Source organism: Pleurodeles waltl, chromosome 12, assembly GCF_031143425.1.
Source record: "Pleurodeles waltl isolate 20211129_DDA chromosome 12, aPleWal1.hap1.20221129, whole genome shotgun sequence".
Taxonomy (NCBI): Eukaryota; Metazoa; Chordata; class Amphibia; order Caudata; family Salamandridae; genus Pleurodeles; species Pleurodeles waltl.
The window spans coordinates 377,386,327-377,409,982 of NC_090451.1; positions in this window are offsets into that span (position 1 = coordinate 377,386,327).

The window sequence follows — 23,656 nt, forward strand, 5'->3', positions numbered from 1 at the left end:
CAAGTGAAGTGGTAGAAAGAAAGTGGTGGTCACTTTCGCGGCGGTGAATACCGTCACAGCCGGCATTGATCACCATTGGTTCTCATACTCCATCGAGGGCCATGTTAGCCAATGAGGAATTGCATGGTGATGCAGACCGCCTCATGCCATGACACTAACGCCGATGGAGTGAGGTCACTTCCACCTGTCCCTGCATACAGGACAGGTGGTTGCCATTTTCTAATGCTAGTACACATGTACAGATTTAAAAGTGCAACATTGTAGTTGAATGTACTCACCTATACAATTCCAGTTTCCAACATACAAGCATGCTCTGTGTACACTGCTGTAGTGAATTTATGGTTCCTGTTGTCACTGCCTTCTTACTTTTGGATACCTTGGGTACCAATCCACTGCGGAGGAATAGGATGAGGAGGCAAGCACCTGTGTACAGACCCCTTGTGGACTTGGCTACACTGGGGGACAGACAAATCATACTCACCTATCGTCTGGACATAGCCACAATCACAGAGCTGTGTGCACAATTGGAACCTGATCTGCTACCTGATATCCATTGCATCACAGTAATACCCCCTCTTGTGCAGGTACTCTCAGTGCTCCATTTCCTGGCAACTGGCTCATTCCAGGTGACAGTGGGGTTGGCTGCAGGAATGTCACAGCCAGTGTTCGCTATTGTGCTTGCAAAGGTTTTGTCTGCCATGCTCAAACAAATGTGCAGCTACATCGCATTCCCCCCAGGTAGATGATTTACCCACTGTGAAGGCTGGATTCTATGCAATGGGACGTATACCACATGTAATTGGGGTTATTAACGGGACCCATATTGCCTTAGTCTCCTCCCAGGGCCAATGAATAGGTGGACAGGAATCTGAAGAGTTTCCACTCACTCAATGTCTAGATGGTGTGCCTTGCTGACCAGTACATCGCCCACGTCACTGCCAAATATCCTGGGTCGGTACATGATGCCTTTGTCATGAGGAACAGCAGTGTCACACAGCTGATGACACAACAACAGAGGCACAGAGTGTGGCTCATAGGGGAGCTTGAGTCCCCACCCAATGCATGTCAGTGTATGCCTTCAGGAGTCATACCCCATGCTATTGTGCAGGACTAATGTGTGTCCCTCACTTCTTTCAGGTGATTCCAGCTACCCAAACCTGCCCTGGCTCCTGACCCCTGTAAGGAATCCGAGAACAGGGGCTGAGGATAGGTACAATGATGCTCATCTGCATACCAGGAGTATTGTTGAAGGGACCTTTGGGCTCCTGAAGGCTAAGTGCAGGTGCCACCATCTGACAGGTGGATACCTATGCTACTCCCCTGAAAAGGTCTGCAGTATTGTTGTTGTGTGCTGCATGTTGCACACTTTAGCCCTCATACGTCATGTGCCCTATCTGCAGCAGGAGGGGGCTGACAGTGCAGTTGTGGCAGGAGTAGACACTGAGGACATTGAAGAGGAGGAAGAGGAGGAGGATGTGGGCAACAAGACACATATGATCCAGCAGTACTTCCAATGACAATCAGGTAAGACTGTTGAACTAAACATTTCTAAATTTTTATATTGTGCTGTGTAGATCTAGCATTATACTAGTCATTACCTTTGTGTCCCACCTGACTGTCACCAATGCCTTCCCTTATTGCAGATGTCGTAGTTTGGACTCTTGCCCTGGGCAAGACTGCTGGTTCAAGGATGACCGTACTTATGTTTGTAGGTGACTATGCCTGTCCTACAACAAGTTGCAACTGTAGTCCCAACCCTTCCAGCTCACTAGCAGTACCTCACCAACAACCAAAACAGTTAAAGGTGGTTTGTGGCAGCCTTTACGCATGGACTCAGAAGTATGACATCTCAGGGAGTGTTGTGGTTAAACGGAGATTACCCCTTTCTCACAGATATATTATGTCTCGACCAAATACAGGCAACAACGAAAATGCAGTAATGTTGCAATAGTTTTTATTTAATACACTGCGGTAAACCGTATTGGCTGCACAAGAGATAGAATTGTAAAGACGAGGGTCATGATTATGAAGACCCCCACCATCTTGTATTGGCCTCAAAAGACATAAAGGCCCATATTTATACTTCTTTAGCGCTGCACTTGCGTCGTTTTTTGACACAAAATCGGCGCAAACTTCCAAAATACAATTGTATTTTGTAAGTTTGCGCCGTTTTTGCGTAAAAAAATGATGCATATGCGGCGCAAAAAAGGTATAAATATGCGCCAAAGTGTATCATATGTCCGTGTACCATATCATAATAGGCCTAACCTTCTACCTGGAGGAGAGCTGGGTATGTTAAACCTAATCTGCCAATGCCATGTCCCTGGTAGGAGCCCCCAACCCTGGTTACCTTAAATGATGTCTCAAGCTCAGACTTCAGAAGAACACAAAGTCCGGGTCAGCATTAAGGCAACGTGCAGCATTGATAGCAACGATGGTATCTGGTCGGAATCCCTCATGTTATCTGTCTAAAGTGTGATGTATTTATACAGATCTACTTGGACCCCTGACTTAGGTTGTTCCAAAACAATAGATACCGCTGCATGCTTGGGACAGTAATTTCTAATGTGAGCACCTACAGTTTGTTCGTCTTTGTTGTATGAGTTGACGCCTTAGGGCGGTGACACTGATAACATAACTCTAAACAAAAGGGCCTAACTATAAGCAAGGCAGCAATCTTAGAAGAATTAATTAAATAAATGGTCTTAGACAGAGCAAGCTAAGTAGGTTAAAAGCCACTAGGTGATGGGGGCATGAGTCTGCAAGCCAAAGGCTAAGCTAAATCCCGTTATCCCATTAAAACAAACTAGGATTCACTACACAGATGTTGTTGTGGTTACAACAGTGTAATGTTGTGATGTGTACAGACTGCTGAGACACATTTGAAGGATGGATCAACATGTAACTGAACATTTACACAGGTTCATGCAGTTCATAACAGTTTGATACATTGTACATTACCTTCAGATGAAGCAGTATTACTCAAGTTGTGTCCAAGGGTATTTATTAAGAATTGGTATACAATGCAAAGTGCAATAGAGTGGTGTGATGGTTGGGAAAATCCAGTCTAGTGGGTCAGCCTGTTTGTGGCACAGGTCCAGTGTCCAAGGGGCCATAGGAAGGGGAGCAATGGCAGTTCAATGTGGACAAGGTGACCCAGTTGAACACAAGGGGGGCATTCTGAAGAGGTTCATTTCCTGGCGGTGGTCTTGGCAATTGTCTCTGGTGTCTGTCTGGGTTGCAGGGACCATTTGTGGGGTGGTTCATCTTCTGTAAGGGGAGGGTGCTGGTGGCTGTGGGTCCTGTGGCAGGGCCTCCTGTCCACTAGCAGCAGCAGATGTGGAGGGCTGGTCAGTACACTGTCTAGTGGAAAAGGCCCACTGGTGTGCTGTATGGTCCGTCATGATGTTGGCCATATCATCCAACACCCCTTCAATGGAGACCATGGTGGTGTTTAGGGCCTGCAATTCTTGCTTTATCTCCTGGTGTTGTTCCCCCTACAGCTGCTGGTTCTCCTACATGAGGTTCATCACCTCACCCATCTTATCCTGGGAACTTTTGCAAGACCCCAGGACATTAGTATTTGCCTCCTGGGCAGTTGGTTCCCTGGGCCTGTCTTTCCCATGGTGCACAGCTGTCCTCCGAACGTCCCTGACCACCTATGACTGTGTCCACTGAACAGTGTGCCCACTGCTACTGACCCCAGGGCCCTCATTGTCTTGCCTGTGAGGTGTGGACTGGGGTCCCTGTACAGGTGGACACACTACTGATTGATGTGTCCTGTGGACAAAGGTGTGGGGACGTTGTGTGGCTGCTGTGGTTTTGGATTCTGAGGGGGGAGGCTCTATAGTGGACTGGGTGTGGGCTGGGGCAGCAGAATGACCAGTGGTCCCTGATGGGCCAGGGAGTTCATCCAGATCCAGAGCTCCAGAGTTGCCCTCATCACTGGGGGCATCTTCTGGTGGGGGACTGGGTAGCTTTAGCACCTCCTCACCTCTGAGATTGGCTGGGGCACTTGTAGGGGTGTAAGTGGTGAATTATGCGACAAGTCTGGTGACATATTCTGCATCACTAGCTTCCCCTAAATTATTGCTGTTGCCCTGCCACCTTTGTTTGTGAATGGTGATGGATTGTGGGATTGTTAGTCCTCCATGCTGTGCATGCATTGGTGGTGGGTGTACATGCAGGGCTTGAAGGGATGTGCATGCAGTGGGTATTACATGCAGGTCTTGGCATGTAGGCTTGCTAATTGTGGTGGTGCACTGTGTGGGATGAGGTTGGGTGATGGGAGTCATGGTGAGGGGTGGAGATGGCATGCAGGTATGAGGGTTGATAGGTAGTAAATGTTGAGTCACCAGTGTCTAGTCCTCCGGCTACTTAAGTGAGTCCCTCAGGATGCAGGATTCGAAGACTTGCTTCTCACATTCTTTTAGCTGTGGGAGAGGAGGTGGTTCCACCGCCAATCCTCTGGATAGTGAGCTGGTGCCTTGCTGCAAAGGAACACACCTTCCCCCGTAGGTCGTTCCACCTCTTCCTTATGTCATCCCTTGTGCATGGATCAGTCCCATGGCATTCACCCTATCCATGATCCTCTGCCTAAGCTCCATCTTCCTGGCAATGGATATCTGCTGTACCTGTGCTCCAAACAGCTATAGCTCTACCCTAACTATTTCCTCAACCATGACCCTCAACCCCTCATCGGTGAAACAGGGGTGCCTTTGTGGGAACATGGGTATTGTGTGGTGTTTGTAGGTTGTGCAGAGGGTGATGTGTCATGGTTTGGGGTGTGTGGTATGTGGTGCGTGTGGGATGAATAGGTAGTTGTCATATGTGTGTGCAGTTCTCTTTTGTGTTAATGTTGCTAAGTGTATCCGTCTTGTCGTGTTAGCAAAGGATTGTGGATGATATGGGTATGTGTTTTATAGTTCTGTTGGTGGGTATGTGTGGGGTGTGTGTATTTGTGTCAGGTGTGGGTTTTTTGTTCTGGCCCATGTTGTCTTGCTTTGTATTTGGGTAACCATATCAGCTGCGGCGATGTTCACCGCCAATGGTTTATCGACATTGAATGTCTGCTGTGGTGATTGGTAGGTCATTATTTGGAGGGCGTAGCATTGGTGGTGTAATGGTATGGATAGTAGTTCTGACAGCTTATCACGTTCAATGGGTCTGGCGGATTTACCGTTGTGTCTGTTTTCTCTGCGGTGGTATGTTGAGAGCAGTCACTACGGCTGTCTTTGGAGTTTACCACCAATGTCATAATGAGGGCCTATATTCTGAGGACTCTAGATTTCGCCAGTGTATTCCCAATATATTTCATCTAGTACTTGAGAGTAACTTGTAAGGGCTATCTTATGCTGTTAACCATATTCTAATGATGGGGTCAATATACAAAAAGCTCCCTGCAAGATAATTTGTTGACAGTTCAAGGAAAGGATGAAAAGCTGTAATAACTTGATTCATTTGGTAGCATGGCAAAGTGCCACCAACCAGGATTGGTATCATGGTCATTCTGAGCTGAAACGCATGTTGAGAAACGCAAGTGCACCTATCTGGTTTCTAACACTCAGTTGTGCTGAGTGTGCGTGCAATGACCTGCTTGAATTTTTGTGAGAAGTGAACTCAAACATTAAGGACATCAAAGTGAAGAATGCTGGAGAACATCACTCTTCGGATCCTCCTAATGTTTGCAAATATTTTAACCACAGGTTTTAAGTCATGATGTCTTTCATCTGCAACAAAACTAATCCCCTTTTTTGTGAAGTTACTTATTACTTTTGACATAAAGAGTACCAAGCAAGAGGTACTCCTCATATTTACATGCTTTTATGGATAAAAGATGCACCATAATTTGGAACAGACAGTGATGAGTCTGTCCTGTCATTCACAGAACAGCATGTAACCTGTGCCATCCCAAAAGACAGTGGTTTCAAACTCATAGATGTGGCAAGTACTGTAGTCGAAAATGCAAATGCAAAGAACTTTTTTTACTAGATGTCTTTTTAGACTCCCTCGACCCTTCATTTCACAAGGAAGAATAAACAGCCTGAGAAGAATAGATGCCTCAAAGTATATTAATAACTATAATCCTGTCATTCTGAAAATGTAGAACGTGAACATGGATTTACAGCTTGTTGCAGACAACTTCATTGCTGTTGCTCGTTACATGACTTCATATATTACAAAATCAGAGAAGACGGGGATGAAGAAAATATGGGAGGAGATTTCTGCAGAAAATAGTTTTATGACAAAATTGGACAGCTTTAGCTTGAAAATGCTTTCCCACACAGAAACAGAATCCTATGATTGCGCAGATCAGTTGAGTTCAGCTACTTTGTTCTCGAAGTCAAGGGAAGTTGTATGAGTAAGTCTAGGCCTTGCAAGCACTCAAAATAGAGTGTTAAAGTCTTTCCCGGAAATTCAGTATCTAGCAAAATTATATCCAGAAAGTAGAGACATTGTAAAATCCAATATGTTGAACACATACTACTCTAGAAGGAATTCACATATAGAAAACATGTGTCTCTATGAAGTACTTTAGTACTACAGATGTAGAAGTAATGTAACCGAAAACATAGAAGAAGGGAGATATGCAGTACTTGGATGTGACAGTTGTTTAGTGAGACATTCCAAAGGAAATCTAATTAACCATAGAAAGCTTAGTGCCAAATTCCAGAGGTAAGAGAGTTTTTCTACTTGACACTTTTTCAGCTGTTCAAGCTGTGGTGTGCTGAATTAGAATTACTTGGAGACTATGGCCCTCATTCTGACCTTGGCGGGCGGCGGAGGCCGCCCGCCAAAGTCCCGCCGTCAGATTACCGTTCCGCGGTCGAAAGACCGCGGCGGTCATTCTGACTTTCCCGCTGGGCTGGCGGGCGGTCGCCTTCAGACCGCCCGCCAGCCCAGCGGGAAAGAGGCTTCCACGATGAAGCCGGCTCAGAATCGAGCCGGCGGAGTGGAAGCTGTGCGACGGGTGCAGTTGCACCCGTCGCGTATTTCACTGTCTGCGCAGCAGACAGTGAAATACATGTAGGGGCCCTCTTACGGGGGCCCCTGCAATGCCCATGCCAGTGGCATGGGCACTGCAGGGGCCCCCAGGGGCCCCGCGACCCCCCCTACCGCCATCCGGATCCCGGCGGTCCGACCGCCGGGATCTGGATGGCGGTAGGGGGGGTCGGAATCCCCGCGGCGGTGCAGCAAGCTGCGCCGCCGTGGAGGATTCAATGGGGCGGCGGTACACTGGCGGGAGCCCGCCAGTGGTGCCGGTCCGACCGCGGCTTTACCGCCGCGGTCGGAATCCCCATTGGAGCACCGCCGGCCTGTCGGCGGTGCTCCCGCGGTCCTCCGCCCTGGCGGTCAAAGACCGCCAGGGTCAGAATGACCACCAATGATTGCTATGAAGACCCTTTCAACACTATGAAAGACAGCATTGAGTGTTCAAAATTTCCAAACTACTTGCAAATGTTGAAAGATGAGATTAAACAAGAAGGAAGCATTGCTGCTGAGATAGCTAATAAGAGTTCACAAAGCAGCCAAAGTTCTGGACCACTTAGTCAAGATCCTCTCAAAGAACTAGTTTTCAAAATGAAGCAGCTAGAGCTATGAATGATGTAGAGACTGCAGTGCAGCAAGCAAGAGAGGAAACTGTTGATTTTGAACACTTGCTAGCACAACTAAACGAAAAGCAGAAATAACTTTAGTAAAAGATCAAATAAAGCGTGGATTCCTGCACAAGAAGAAACAATATAAATGCCCTTCATTCAAGTCAACACTACTTTACATCAGTGCTTAAGTTGGAACTGGGAAAATATTTCTAATTCAATTTCTCACCGCTTAGCTACAGAGAACCACAGAATCACATTTGTAGTAGCAGTACAAACAGGATTAGCTGCACATAACATTGAAGAAATTAATTAACATTGACTACGTATGATACCCACTGAACTTGACAATACACTGGAATGCTGGAAATTATCTGGCAAAGCTTGTCATGATGTGTCAAGAGTATTGAAGAAACTGATGTTTTTAATGATTAATGATGTGATCATGGTACTGAACTAAATGCTTGCTTTCACACACTTAAGAATGCAGCAGACTTTAAGAACGGACAATAAAGTGCTCTTTGGAGGACAGCATTTAATAGTGTTCAGTTACCTACTGCAGCTTACACCCGTGAAAGAACAACCTGTTTTCAAAACACTTCTCCATAATGAAAAAATAAATTCTATAGGGAGTATTGGCAATCTAAATATTTGATTTCACGTTTAATACAAGGAACAAGTAACAAAATGCTTCAAGCATCTTATATAAAATATGGAAATCTTCTTCAGGACATTAGAGTAAGAGTTCTGACAAAGGAGGGAAACATGCTTTAGAAAGTTGATTTATCAAGAAACTATTTTCAGCAGTAGTAGAACTAATGTACAATTTCATTGAAGAAGAGAAGCCCATAATGTGTTTAATGCCTACACTTCAAGGATGCTCCAACTTCAACAAACAATTACTAAAAGTGGAGAAAGAAGATCTTTTGGAAATTACAGCTATCAATAAAATGGAGCATCAGGGAGTGACAATACTGATCTCAGAAAAACAACAAGCAAAATTGGATTCTTTAGAGAAGTCTGTATCCAGGACTGCAGAATTAGAAAAGCTTTAGCACATGTGCAAAAACTGTTGGGTAATTTTACAGTGTAATTTAAATATTGAGGAAGTGTTAATAAATGGTACAAAGGGTAAAGTTTTTGATTTAATTAATTTTCCCAGTTGACATGAGGATGAATATTTAGCTATAAATTTGATCAGATTGATGCCATGAAGCAGATTGGTGGAAATATTGTATGTTTTTGCTTGTAAAATATATATATATATATATCTAGCAGCAACAGTTCACACTCTTTCTAGCATATGCTGTGACTATCCATACATCTCAAGGACTAAGTGTAGGTGCAGCTTTTATTATTATTGGAAGTACAGTATTTAAAGAAGATATGCCATGAGTAGCATTATTTCATGTTAGAACATTGCCCAGTTTGTTTTTAGTGGAATTTGATGATAGGAAAGTTGGTGCTGAGGAAAGCTGTGTAAGAGATTGCAATCAGTTAAGAAGTTTGTATGCTGCTCATTTAGGTGAATGTCCTATTTATGAGAAATGGAAAACGTGTCCAAAGCGTAAGTTTACAAAAGAGTAAACAGATGTTCAAGAAAAGAAGACAAACAAGGACAAGCTAGAAGGTGTTAAGATGAAAAAGTGAAAAATGAAGGAGATATTGTAGGTTACCAGTTGGAAAATAGTTCAGGTGTCAACTGCTATGCGAATGTTCGCAATGTACTGTTTCAGTTACCACATCTTATAAATGGAATTCAGCACAAAAGTAGACAACAGATTGTGCTCTGCACATTATCATTTGCTCCAATGTTTACTCAGTGATGGAACAAATACATTCTGCTTCAGGCATTCGAGATCTTGTAGACACATGAAGTAGATCTATAGTAGTAAATCTAGTATAGTTAACAAGATGAATACAAATTTACAATAGTTATCCTTGGAGTATTAGAAGAAGGAGAAGTAAATATTGATGAGTTATTTGGACTGACTAACAAATGAAATCATGACTGTGAAAATGGCTCTTTTACATCCTGTACTCAATCAATCAATCATAGATTTGTAGACCATGGCTTATCACCCATAGGGTCTCCAGGCTCAAATAAATTCTATGAGATTTCTGTACTTAACACTACAGGATTGCAAAACTGTGCCTTTTGATAGATTGATTAAAAATGCAAACCAAAATATGTCCTGCCCAAATTGTAGATCAGATGTTGTGTCTATGTTGCGTCTACAAAGAACTGGAAAATAGCTTATACTAAGGTTATAACAATGCGGAGCAGCTGGATCTAAATTAGAAATTGAAATTACAAACGTCAAAGCTGGACAAATTTCAATGTCTGGAAAAACTTATATTACTATAGCTATTATTTTTCATGAATGAGTTAAGATAACATCTGGACACTACATCATCTATTTAAGGATTTAAACTGAACAACAGTAACCTTATATGCAAACCGAAAACTGCCTTTCAAACTATGAAATACTTACTTTTTGTTTCTTGAACCAAAACTCTAAGAAGTATTTCTAGAAAAAATAATATAGGGCGAGATACATCAAAGCTTTTTTCATTCGCAAACGGTGCGAATGCCCATTTGCGAATGCAAAAAGCCATTCCAGAATTATCAAAGGCATTCTGAATGCAATTTTAAGGAATGGCTAAAATAGCGATTCCATAAAATTGCGACCCTGTTTAGAGAGTTGCAAATTGCGACTCTCTAAATAAGAAATTGCAAATAAGGAATCCTTATTTGCGATTTCTAAAGCACATGTAACAAGCAATTCCTTAATGCGAATTAGGCATTAAGGAATCACTAAATGCATTTTTGAAATTTACACGTAAAGCACACATGCCATTTTGGCATGTGTGCACCTTACATGTTGCAAAAAAAACATTTTGGGTGCAGCAAAGGGGGCCTAAGACCCCCAGCACCCTGGACTTTGCAATTCCACAAATTGCAAATTCCAGTTAGAAATTAGCAATTTTGGAAATGCAAAAAATTTGCAAATATAGGCCTACAGGCCCATAGGTGCGAATGGGGGCCGGTATCGCTATTGGTGATTCGATAATAGCATTTGCGATTTTTAAGAAATAGCTATTACCGAATTGCAAATGTGATACATTACATTTTGCGAATCAGAAATAGCGATTTCTTAAAAATCGCTATTTCCGAATCGCAAAAGGCCTTTTTCATACATCTGCCCATAATTTTCTTCTATGTGGATCGTCAGTGTTTTAGACATTATTCAGCCTACCAGGGGTGATGTCTTTAGAAAAGTTTCCAATATTAAAGAATACTTTTGTCTTCCCCAAAAAAGTTAATATAACATCTAGACACTACACTGTGTAATTAAAGAGTGAAGCTGGATGGACAAAATGCAAAGATTTCAACCTTAAAATGTTACAAAAACAGAACTTCAAAGTACATAATCTTAACTTTTTCTTTACGCAACTAAACGTCTATGAAATATTTCTGCAAAAGAAGTAATGCATGGCATTTCATCTAGAAGGGTCATCAGTGTCCAGACATCATTCAGCCTACCAAAGGTGATTGTCACTGTCTGACCCTCGATTCGGACAACAAAGCGATCCGAAAGAAACCTAGGAAGGGCCCCAGGGGCACAGAAGAGGATTGCTCCATCCAAAACTCAGAGCACTTCCGGGGTCACGACCTCATGACACAAACCGCACCAGAAGAAAAGGAGGAAGGGAGAGACATGGGCATCTTAATAGATGCAGAAAGCAGAACCGAGGAGGCGCACCTAGGTTCAAGTCAGAGACGAGACAGGTGGAGAGAAGAGAAACAGAAGAACTCAATGAGGGAGCAGACAAGTCATCTACAGAAGCCCCAGGCAGAGAGGTTTGTGAAGCAGCCTAGCCACGTTCCAGGAGGAACGTGGCTTCACAAGGTCCGGGCATTTTTGGATAGAGGGTTGTGCAGACGTGAAGAGAAAAAAGGGAGGACAATGGGAGGGAGAGACAGGAGGGAAACCCCAATAAACAACAGGGGAATTCCTGGGGAAGTTGAACTTTTCTCCTAAAATAAAAATTGCATTTCCCTAGTGTCAAGACACTCTCAGTCTCCCTTGCATGCTTTACTGAAAAACCTACTGCACAACGATATTGATGTAAATCACTCGGAACCCCTGGAGAAGTACAATTAACCCCCTCTCACTTACCTCCCACCTTCACCTCCCTGGTGCCCAGATATAACCCTTATGATTCCCAAAGAGACCACTTTCCTGATTCAGTCCTCTTTGTGTTTTATTTGAGGATCATCTATCTGAAGAACTCACTGTACAGGAGACATAATCAATCCAGGACAGTCCAAGGGAACCTTATCCGTACACCCTACAAAGGAAATGAGAAGACAGTTTACACAAAGGAACATTTAACCAATTGTTTTATTTATTTTTGGAAAAGACAGTATCATTATGAAAAATAAAGGTCATTCAGTTAAAAACGTACTAGTGGACTAGATCACTGTTAACCCACCACATTACAGAGATATCTTAAAAAACTTCTCTGAAAGACTCTTCTCTTTTACATTCATAAGTTCCATTGCATCAGCTATAATTATAAGAGAATATTTTTTTAACACATTTGAGTTAATTAGTTTACAAATTGTACATAAAATAATTGATTTAGTATTTGTAGGGACTGCAATGCATAGTGTCACCTATTTGTAGTGATATACTGCACAGGTTCTTTTTTTTCTACAGTCCATGTAATTGTTTTTTTTCCCTACTGTTCAATCATGAGTCTTTCTTCATAGCAACATTTGAGCTGTAGAAGTATAAAAGACGTGAACAGAAATAATGGGAAATATAATGTTTTACTATAATGTAATATGCTATAACAGTATAAGTAATATGCTCTGTTCTGTTTCTGGAATTTTGTAAATGTAACACTATATAAATGTAACACTAATTTATGTTTACTCTTTTTCTTATTCAGTGGTTGAGGTTACGTCTCTTCGGACTTTTAGTGCCACATGAGTATTTGTTGAGGTACTCCTGGAGAGGGTCTTCTTGCATAAAGAGCACCTGACATGTTTTGCTACTATTTACTGTTGCCGTGCAGGGCATGGTGAAAAACTCTCATGCAGGTTATTGACACTTTCAAATGATGTGAGGAGCACCAACATTTAATAATATTTAATAGCGAAAAGGAAATTATGAGATGCTGAACTGACAGCAGGGTTTTTTTTTATTACCTGTATGATTCTTTTTTCCCCACTGCTAAGGATGAAATGTATGCAGTACATTCATTATGGTGTACATGTAGAACAGCTGAGAACATTAAAACAGAGAATATGAAATGATTCACTATAATGTAAAATACTATTTCAGCAAAATATCTAAATACTGTTTGGTATATAGTATTAACTTATAATATTGTACAAACTAAAACTTTATCACGGGATTTAGCTGAACTAATAATAACTTATATTTCAGTTCTTTTTTTTTAAAACAGATCAACAACACTGTCTACTGTAGTAAAATGATTTCCTAATGTCTTATTTCTCACAACTTCTACACATTAAAAATATAAAATGTACAACAAGGTAAAGTTTCAGACAGGTATTCAGACATCCAGAAACACACTTATAGAGTCACTCATATACCCACTCTCTCACAAATTCATCCACTCAAACAGCCAATCATTCAGTGATATACTCATCTATATAGACAATCACACTCTCCCAGACAGTCACTTATACAGCTAATCACACTCTCAATTACTCACCCAAACAGCTACTCAAACACCCAGCAACTCACCCATACAACAACTCACACTTCCAGTCACTCACCCATCAAACCACTCACACACCCAGTTATTCACCCATACCACCCCTAACACACCCAGTCACTCACCCATACAGCTACTCACACAACCACTCACCTAGTCATACAGACACTCACATACCCAGTCACGAGTACAGAAACTCACACAGCCAGTCACTCACCCATAAAGGCGCTCACATGCCCACTATCTCACTTTATCAGCAGCTCAAAGCCCCACTTGTTCTCTTATGTAGCCACTCACACAGTCAGTCACTCACTCATACATCCACTCATAAAAGCCACTATATAACTGATACAGCTACTCACACACCCAGTCACTCACTCATACAACCACTCACACAATGACTCATTGCATCAGACAGGCACTTGCACACCTACTTACTCACCCATATAGACACTCGCACACTCAGTCAGTCACCTATACAGCCACTCACACACCTAGTCACTCACTGATACAGCCAGTTGCACAGCCTTTCACTCACACATGCACCAGTTGCACAGTCAATCAATCACTCATTCACACAGCCACTCACACACCCACTATCTCACTCATATAGCAACTTACACCCCACTCACTCATACATACAGCCACTCATACAGCTTGTCACTCGTAAAGCCACTCACTCAGCCGCTCAATCATTGACACAGTTACTCACACACCCAGTCACTCACACATACAGCCACTCACACAACCACTCACTAAATCATACAAGCACTCACACCCACTAAATAATCCATGAAGGTAGTCCCACACCAAGCCAATCACCCACTCATCACCCTCACAACCAGTCACTCACCAGTACATCCAGCCACACAGCCAGTCACTCACCCATACAGCCACTCAAAAACCCACTCACTCAATCATACAGGCACTAACACACCTAGTCACTCACTCATACAGAAACACTCACACCCTCTCACTCACTCAGCCACTCACACACCTAATCAGTCACCCATACAGCTAGTCAAACTTCCAGTCGCTCCCTCATATAGCCACTTACACACTCACTATCACTCATACAGCAGCTCACACCACCACTCGTTCACTTATACAGGCACTTACACGGCCAGTCACTCACTCATACAGCCACTCACACAGCCACTCACTCAGTTTTGCAGGCACTCCAACACAGTTACACACTCATAGAGCAACTCCCACACATCTAGTAACTCTTTCATACAGCAACTGATACAGCAACTCAGACTCTCATACACCTACCATCACACCCATGCACACACACATTCAGTGACTTACACACCCAGTCAGTCACCCATATAGTCACTGATGCCCCCAGTCAGTCACCCAGACAGCCACTTACACTGCCAGTCACTGACCCATATAGTCACTCCCACAGTCAGTTACTCACCCTTACAGCTCTTATATTCCTAGTCATTCACTTATACAGCCACTCACATCCTAAGTTACTCACTCATGCACCTACTTGCACAGCCAGTCACTCACGTATGCATGAACTCACACAGCCACTCAATCACTAATACATCCAATCACACACTGTACAAAAAGAACCTCTTTTCATATGATAGCCGGTACTTTTTGCCTGGAAAATGATGTGGTTTCAAACTGTAAGTGCCCGGGGCCTCTGCTAAACAGGTTCCCAGGGCCAGATCTCTGTCCACAAAACTATATTATGTATTCGCACTTCAGCCACCCTTGTAAGTCCCTAGTAAATGGTACCCCTGTCACCTAGGGCATGGGTAATGAAGAGGGCCTCCCTGAGCTGCAGTATCCATTGTGCCATTCTGAGAAGCCCCACACCAGCCTTATGAGGACTGCCATTGCAAATGCAAGACAAGGTGTATTTAAAAGTTGCAAACTCACATGGCACTCACCCAAAGGGCCCTGTCCACAAACACTGCATGCACCATAGGTAAGTTACCGCTTTGGCAGGCCCTGAAGCCCTAAGGCAGGACACAGTGTATTGCATGTGATGGCATATGTTTTCATGAGCAAATATGCCCCACTGTGCCTTTATAAAACCTTCAGACATAGTAAGTTTACAGGGAAGCCATAGCAAATCTATGTGCTGGACACTGGTCATTACGTGTTCCCCAGCTACATAATGGCCTCTCTGAATACTGGGTCATTTGCCATCAAACAACTCAGAATAATAAATCCACATTGATGCCAGTGTTTGATTTATTATACCATGAGCCCAGAGGGTACCTAGGAGGTGACCCCTGCAAAACCTACCAGTCCTACCAAGTGATTTATACCAGCCTGCCTCCTCCAGACACAAGTCTGGGCTCCTGGGTGGAGAGCCTCTGCTCTCAGGAGCCAGAACACAAAGCCTTTCCTGGGTGGATGTGTCACACCTTCTCCCCCAGGCAGGAACCCTGGCCCAGTGGTCAGGTTCAAAGCCTTTACTGCCTTTGTAATCTGACCTCTGATTCTGCGGCTATCTGCACATGGCTGACACAATGGTTTTTCCTCCACTTTGAGTGAGAAACCCGATGGGAAAACTTAGCCAGAGTAGGACGAGTGGCCACCCCCATGCTGCACCACCCTCAGGAGTCGTAGGCGAGGTGATCACTCCATTTCATTTTCCTCCCTTACCACAGAAAGTGGTCACATAGTGGGTTCAGCTGCCATAGGGGTCATCTACCCTAAGGTAGGTGGCACATTGGCTACTACAAGGTGCTCGCCTTAATGCCCACTAAATGCATTATTTAGTGGGCAACTCTAGACCAACAGATCAGACTCAATGAACACAAGAAGACCAGTGACAAAGAAGACCCAAGGTTCGAGAACAGAAGTCCGGATGGAAGCAGCAGCCCAACCTCATGGTCTCAGAGGACAAACCCTGCCAGTGGGCCCAGTTTGGTGGCATTGTAACCCCCAGTGGCTGAGACATGCTATAGCGTGGGGTGCTGGAAAATCAACTTTGGACACCCAGAAGAAAAGTTCACTTCAGGCTCTCCAAGGACCAGAAGCAAGCACCAGTTGAGGGACTTTAGGACACGCAAGAACTACCCCCCAGATTGGCCCTTCTGACTTGCAATACACCCTCAAAGTGACCTGCACCTGGCTCCAAGGACTACTTGACACACTCCAAGAGGACCCACCAAACTCACCTCTAAGTCCAATTGTGCAGTGTGTTTCCAAGTAGCCTCCTCCATTCTGCAGCAGCACCAAGACATTCAGCCGCTGCTCCTGCTTGAACTAGAAACCACCCAAACTTCTCCTGCTAGCCAACAAGACATCTTGATGACCTCAACCTAAAAATAAAAGATGACACTTGTGAGAGCACTGCCTAATTTTATATGCATTTTTAAAGATTTTCATATTGATTCCTGTGGTGCATAGTTACACACAAAAATGCTATTTTAACTGAAGTTTGAAAAATTATAACTTAAAAAGTACTTACCTGATTTTGATGATCTTGGACTTAATATCATTATAAAAATCTGAAATATTTTTGTAAATTGGTCTCAAGTTATTCTTTTGAGCATGTGTCCACATTTATTGATAATGTGAGTACAACCAATGCATAGAACATCCTCAAAATAAGTCTAACTGCTCACCCACACTACCACAAAAAGAGAGCATTAGGTGGTCTGCTTTTCACTTTTGGATACCAAAGTGGGATTGCTTGGACTCTCTGCACAGTGCACATCTTTTCACACACCATGTAGAGAGCCAGCCTCTTACATTTGGTTGCAGTGGTAGGATACAAGACTTAGCATTTGCTGATACCACTTTGTCACAAGGTGAACACATGAATAGCTCTAAACATTGTTTATAGTTGTATTTTTTAAATTAATTACAGGTCCCTAGTTAGGTCCCCAAAACCGTGATTAGAAACTAACTCTTTACTCTAGTTAGGCCTTTGAAATGTTTCCAAAAGTTTTCAAAGGTTTTTGAAAGTTTGCAAAAGCTTTTCTAAAAGTTAAAAAGGTCTCAACTTTTGTAAACAAAGGCAGTGATTTATTCCTTGTTTGGACCGCAGTACAGTCGTTTATTGATGCAATTGTATTTTGTAAGTTTGAACTGCTTTTGCATCAGAAAATGATGGTAATGCGGTGCAAAAAAGTATAAATCAGGGCCAAAATGTCTGATGCAGAAAACCAGACTCAAGAGCTCAACTTAGACCCTTGGATGGGATTGAGATACCTCCAACTCTCTGCAAAAGTTACAAAATTCACACTGGTGGTCATGCTACCACAGAAAAGCTTAGGCAGCTTGCAGCAGCAAATGAGACTGCTAACCAGGTGGAAGAGAGGGAACCCCGAACAACAGAGAATGAAGACAACTCAGGAGAAGCAGAGGAGAAGGAGGTAGGATCCTCTGTCTCAGAAGTAGTAACCTCCTCAGAGGAAGATGTGGCTCTGTGCAGTTGACCAAAGGCTGGCTTTAGAAGCTTAGATTTCAGAAACAGAGATGAAAAGAAGAGAGATGGGCATAGGACCCATCTAGGGTGGCAGCATTCTAGTGACTGGGGAGAAAGAGAAGTCTGTCAACCTAAAACGCCCAGAAGGAGTTATTTCACCTTTTACAGAGGGTGCTATATCATCATGTGTTTTTGTTGCCTATGAGAGAGCCTGCATAGCCAGGGAAGTAGACAGAAAACATTGGGACCCCCTGTTTTGCTAACTGTTCTCAGGCAAGTATAGGGATAGACTTATTTCGTTAAATGAAGCATATGTTAAGTCCTGTGACCTCTTGAAGCCCACCCTGATTGAGGGCTTTGGGCTCATAATTGAAGAATACAGAATTTAATTCAGGGAGACTCAAAAAAACCAGATTCAGCATTGGGTATACTTTGTGGACTATTCAGTAAAAATGCTGGGTGGCTGGTTAGAAGGTAACAAGGTACAAGATGTTGATGGTCTTTCTATTTTGCTTATGGAAAAGCATATTTTGAGTTTTTGTTACAATGAGAAACTGCATTGGTTCCTAGTACCCTTGGTCCACTTTCTCATCTAGAGTTAGGGAAGGAGACAGACCATTGCATCGATACAAGGATGACCAAAACAACCACTGGTGGGAGGGACCAAAAGAAAGAGGCCATAAAGCACCCCCAAGGGAAAGATGGGAACCAAAATAAAAACAAAGAGTCTTCATCAGGCCCCCACAAAGTTATTTGGGAGGGTCTCCTCACAGCCTCAGGGTGGATACAAAGGTAGGAACTTTGATACCAACAAGGCTTGGTGCCATGATTGTAGAAAAAAGGGGCACCAAACTGGGGACCCCAGCTGTGCAAACAAGAAAACTGCCTCTAGTCTACCTGCAGTAAATGCAGTTGCCAATCTCCAGATGGGATCACAGTTGTAGCCTGACCATGTCAGTGAACCCACAGAGGCAACATTTGTCACTGAGGGTAGGGTGCTGCCTAGCCCACTAATATGCAAACATGCAGGCAACATCCATTGATTAATGGCAATTAGGTGGAAGCCTTGAGGGACACAGGGGCTAGTGTTAGGGAAAACATATCCTGTCACCAATCCTGACAATGTCATAAAGATCCATTCCATGGCAACAGTATCATTTGACCTGGGGCGAATAGTTAGAGAGGAGGAAGTTGCTGTGTACTCATGCATCCCTGTAGACTGTCTGCTTGGCAATGATTTGGAGCAATCTCCCTGGGCTGGAGTAGAACTGAGAACTCATTCAGCCATGCATGAGCTCCCTGAATGGTGGGGTGTCTAGACAAGGGCATGGAGCAAATTCCAGATTGAGGAAGAGGTGTTGGATGCTGAAAGAATAGATCAACCCTCCAAGAGAAAAGGCAAGAAGACTGGGGTCTAGCAAGTCAGAACAATTCTTCAGATGAAGAGGACTTGTTAACCCCAGAGAGGCTGAACCTGCAGAGCTTGAGTCTTATCAGCTTATCTTAGGATCAGGGGGGCCCTCTAGGGAGGATCTGTGCCAGCGACAAAAAATCTGTCCCACTCTTGAAAGCCTCAGGCAGCAAGCTGCACAGGAAACAAAGGGTAGTGTCAGTGGTGCCCATAGGGTTTATTAGGAGGATAGATTCCAAAGACCTCAAACCTGGTGTAACCAGGTGGGTGGTAATGCCCCAGCAATACAGAGAGTTCCTTCTCTCTCTAGCCCATGACATTCCCCTAGCTGGGCATCAGGGCCAAAACAAATTCGGAAGCAGGCTAGTTAATCATTTTTTACTGGCCTGTAATGTCTCAAAAGGTGAAGGACTTTTGTCAGTCCTGTGTGACCTTCCAAGCCAGTGGCAAGGCAGGAGGCTACCAGAAGGCCCATCAATCCCAATACCTATGGTTAAGGTACCCTTCAAAGGTGTAGGAGTTGATATTGTTGGCCCCTTTCACTCTCAAATAGCTTCAGGAAACAGGTACATTTTAGCTGTGGTGGATCATGCCACTGGGTACCCTAAAGTAATTCCACTTAGGCCCTTCTCTGTCTCTTCAAAGGCCAAGGCCCTCATGGGTATTTTTACCAGGGTTGGCTTTCCTAAGGAGTTAGTATCAGACAGGGGTTGGTTCAAACTTCATGTCTTCATACTGAAAACACATGTGGTAGAATGTGTAGTAACTTATAAGTTCACTACCCCATACCAGCCACAGACCAATAGACTGGTTAAAAGATTTAACCAAATATTGAAAGGCGTGATTGGAGGGCTCCCTGAATACCTGCAAGGAGATGGGATATCTCACTTGCACATCTGCGTTTTGCCTACAGGGAAGTGCCACAAAAGGGAGTAGGGTTTCCCCCCATTGAAGTTTTTTTTGGGCATCCTGTTTGGGGTCCATTACATTTTGTGAGGGAACGCTGGGGGAGGCCTCTCAAAGAGCCTAAGCATGACATTGTGGACTATATATTTGGCCTTCATTCTAGGATAGCTGAGTACATGGAGAAAGTGAATAAAAATCTTCAGGCCAGTCAGGAGTTTCTGAAGCACTGCTATGAAAAGAAAGATGTACTGGTGGAGTTCCAACCAGGGCAGAAAGTTTGGGTATTGGAGTCTGTGGCTCCTAGTGCTCTCTAAGACAAGTGGTCTGTGCCCTACTCCATACTTGAAATAAAAGGCGAGGTCACCTACTTGGTTGACCTTGGCAGATGCAATAAGCCCCAAAAGAGTGACACATGTCAACCACCTGAAGCCCTATTTTGACAGAGATGATATGACCATGCTCATAGTTACAGACAAGCGACAGAGAGTGAACCTCTCCTTGATCTCCTCTCTAGCAACCCTCAAGATGGTTCTCCGGCTAGAATGGTCTTGTCAGACACTCTCACAGGCCAACAGCAGGCTGTTTGCAGGCAAGTCCTTAGCCATTATGTTGACTTATTTTCTCTGATCCCTGGTAGGACTTACTAGTGTACCAATGATGTGGACACTGGTGCCACCTTGCCTGTGAAAAACAACATTAATAGAGTCAGACCATGTCAAAGAGAGCATCCAGTGGAAGTCAAAAAGATGTTGACATTGGGTGTCATTGAACCTTCTGAGAGCCCCGGGGCTAGCCCAGTAGGTTTGGTCCCCAAGCCTCACTCCAAGGCATAGAAAAAGGAAATGAAGTTTGGTGTGGATTATAGGGGCCTCAACTGAGTCACAAAAACAGATGCACACCTAATTCCGAATGAGTTCATAGACAGGTTATGGGCAGAAAAATAGCTGAATACCTTTGATCTTACATCTGGTCACTGGCAGATTGGACTGACCCCTGGAGCAAACGAGCGAACAGCATTCTGCCACACCCATTCTCTCATTATTAAAGCCAATCTTTCTTAAACATATCCACACATTTACTTTAGCTATTTTTTACCATGAAAGGTGGTCCTAACAAGAACCTTTTTTTGATTTTTCAGACCTGTTTTGTTGGACGTTTTGTAAAATATTCTATATGTTTTTAAAATTTTGAAAAATAAAATGGCAACTGGAAAAAAATATTTAGCAACAGAAACTCAAAAAAGGGGTAGCAAGAGCCATTTAACAGAAAAATTATCACTTATTCTTGTCCAAACCTACAGCAACTGATTACTTCTCCACAGTCAGGACTTTGCTGCAATCCAGACAAAATGTTCCAAACCTTTTAAGCTTTGAGGACTTTTCAGACAGACATTATTGGATCTCAGAAGTGACAGGCTGTCCTGGTATTATTGGTGCAGCTCTGGAAGTTCAGGGATCTGCCTCACTCCGCACCCTCTGGGCTCATGCTAACTACCTACTATGGTAAGCCTTCAAAAGTTTCAAAATGCTGGTAGTGCCATTGGAGTATTTTTTAGAAGTAGCCCTGGACAAAGTTTTCTCACAGAGAGAGCATTTTACGTGCTTAGCCACTGTTTTTTTCTCCCCAGGGAGGATTGTAAAAAGAAAGTCCCAAGAAATGGACTGCTTCTTTGCTGGTGGTTCCTTCCTGAAGAATTCTCCTCATCACAGTTTGGTTCCTGTTCTCCACTGCTACAGATGCCATTTTATATTCTGAAAATGTACAAAAAAATAGGAAAGTAACTTTCCAATCTTCGAAAGATAAATAAATGTAATGGATGATTCAATTTAAGCAGTGCATTGGTAAAGAAAAGAAAACGATGGGGCCTTTCCAGAATATGGAAAAGTGGCTGGGCCAACGAAATCCCTTTTGTTTCGTAGTCATGTGATATTCGTGAACACTGATGTCATCTCGAATGCTGGCGTCATCATGACTATGGGAAATATAATAAACAAGTCTTCAACCATTACTTACAAAATTTATAGTTTTTTTCAAATTAGTAGACTATTGGCCTAAAAAATGAATTAGAGTATCTATGTATATGTTTTTTTATACTTTTTCAAAAACACACCATACATGCAAATATCAGCAACACCAGAATCTATGCAATGCAACATTTGTGACAAATTTGCAAACAATAAAAAATGGTTAAAAAAATATTAGAGTAAGCACAACAGTAAATAAACTCCTCAGCTTTACAGTTCAAAAAGAACCTGATATCACTAGCCAAAATAGGAATAAGTTCCAGAGGTAGCAATCATAGAAGTGAACAAAATTACAAAGCAATGATTTGCATATATTTTGTTAAATTATCAAAAAAAGTTACCAAATTTTGTTTTTAAAAGATAACCATGATGGGACAGTTAAATCTGGGCACACAATTCTATGCCTCAATCTAAGTGTTATAAGACCAACAAACTATTAAAATATACTACTACTTAATATACACAAGTCACTATTTTCTAATGTTGCAATTTTTATTCAGTACTATGGGCCTTACTATGACATTGGCGGTCTGAGGACCACCAATACCATGCTTGCAGCAGTTCGACCACAAAATTATGAGGTTTTCGGGCCAACCTACTGCTGTCCTTGCCAGGATCTTCGATCCCGACGGGCTGACAGCAGGTGCAGGTTATAATCTGCCAGGGCAGCACTGAAGTCTGCACTGCCCTGCTAATTACAACCTTGTTCTCCACTAGCCTCTTTATGACGGTACCACTGTCTTGAAAAAGCTGGTGGAGAACAGGTGCAGGGGGCCACAGAGGGCATCTGCACTGCCCATGCATGGGCAGTGCATGAGTCCCCCTGCCCAGCACCCTCGAAATGTGCACCGTATGCTTTTCAGACAGTGCACATTTTGAGGGTGCTGGTGCCCCCTGCATGCAGCAGCATTGCCCCCGGCTTAATTAGGAGCCTGTGACAGTGCTGCTGCCACTTCCCTACTGGGGCTGACTGACAAAAACCTTGTTTTCCACTGGTCAGCCCAGTGGGAAAGTCATAAAGGGGCCAGTAGGGAGGTTGCCAGCAGGGTGGCGACCACCCCGTTCGGTCATTGAAGGACGGGTGTTCCCGTCCACCAAACCTAATATCGACCTGTATCACTCTCTCACAACAGACAAAAAACCTCTGCAGTGCAATATCGAATAGACGGACATTATACTTACAAACCTTTATTTTAAAACCACAGAAATTCACTGAAAAAAATGAGAGGTTACATGGACGTTATAGTTAGGAGATAGAATATAAAAAAAAAACACAGAGATTCACTGAAAAAAATAAAGGGTACATGTGCATTATAGTTTGGCTCAGTTTTCACTCGTACAAAACCATAGAAATTTAGCAGTGATTGTTATCAGATCCAACTATAACTGGTGCTCCCGCAATGCACTGCTTATGACTTCACATATTACATCACTCATGACACGTTCAGTTACAACACTGATGACATCCCTGATCACATCATTCACCTAACTGACACCCCAAGATTACTCCCTCATACAAACCTCTCATACACACACTCACACAAGTACTCACATA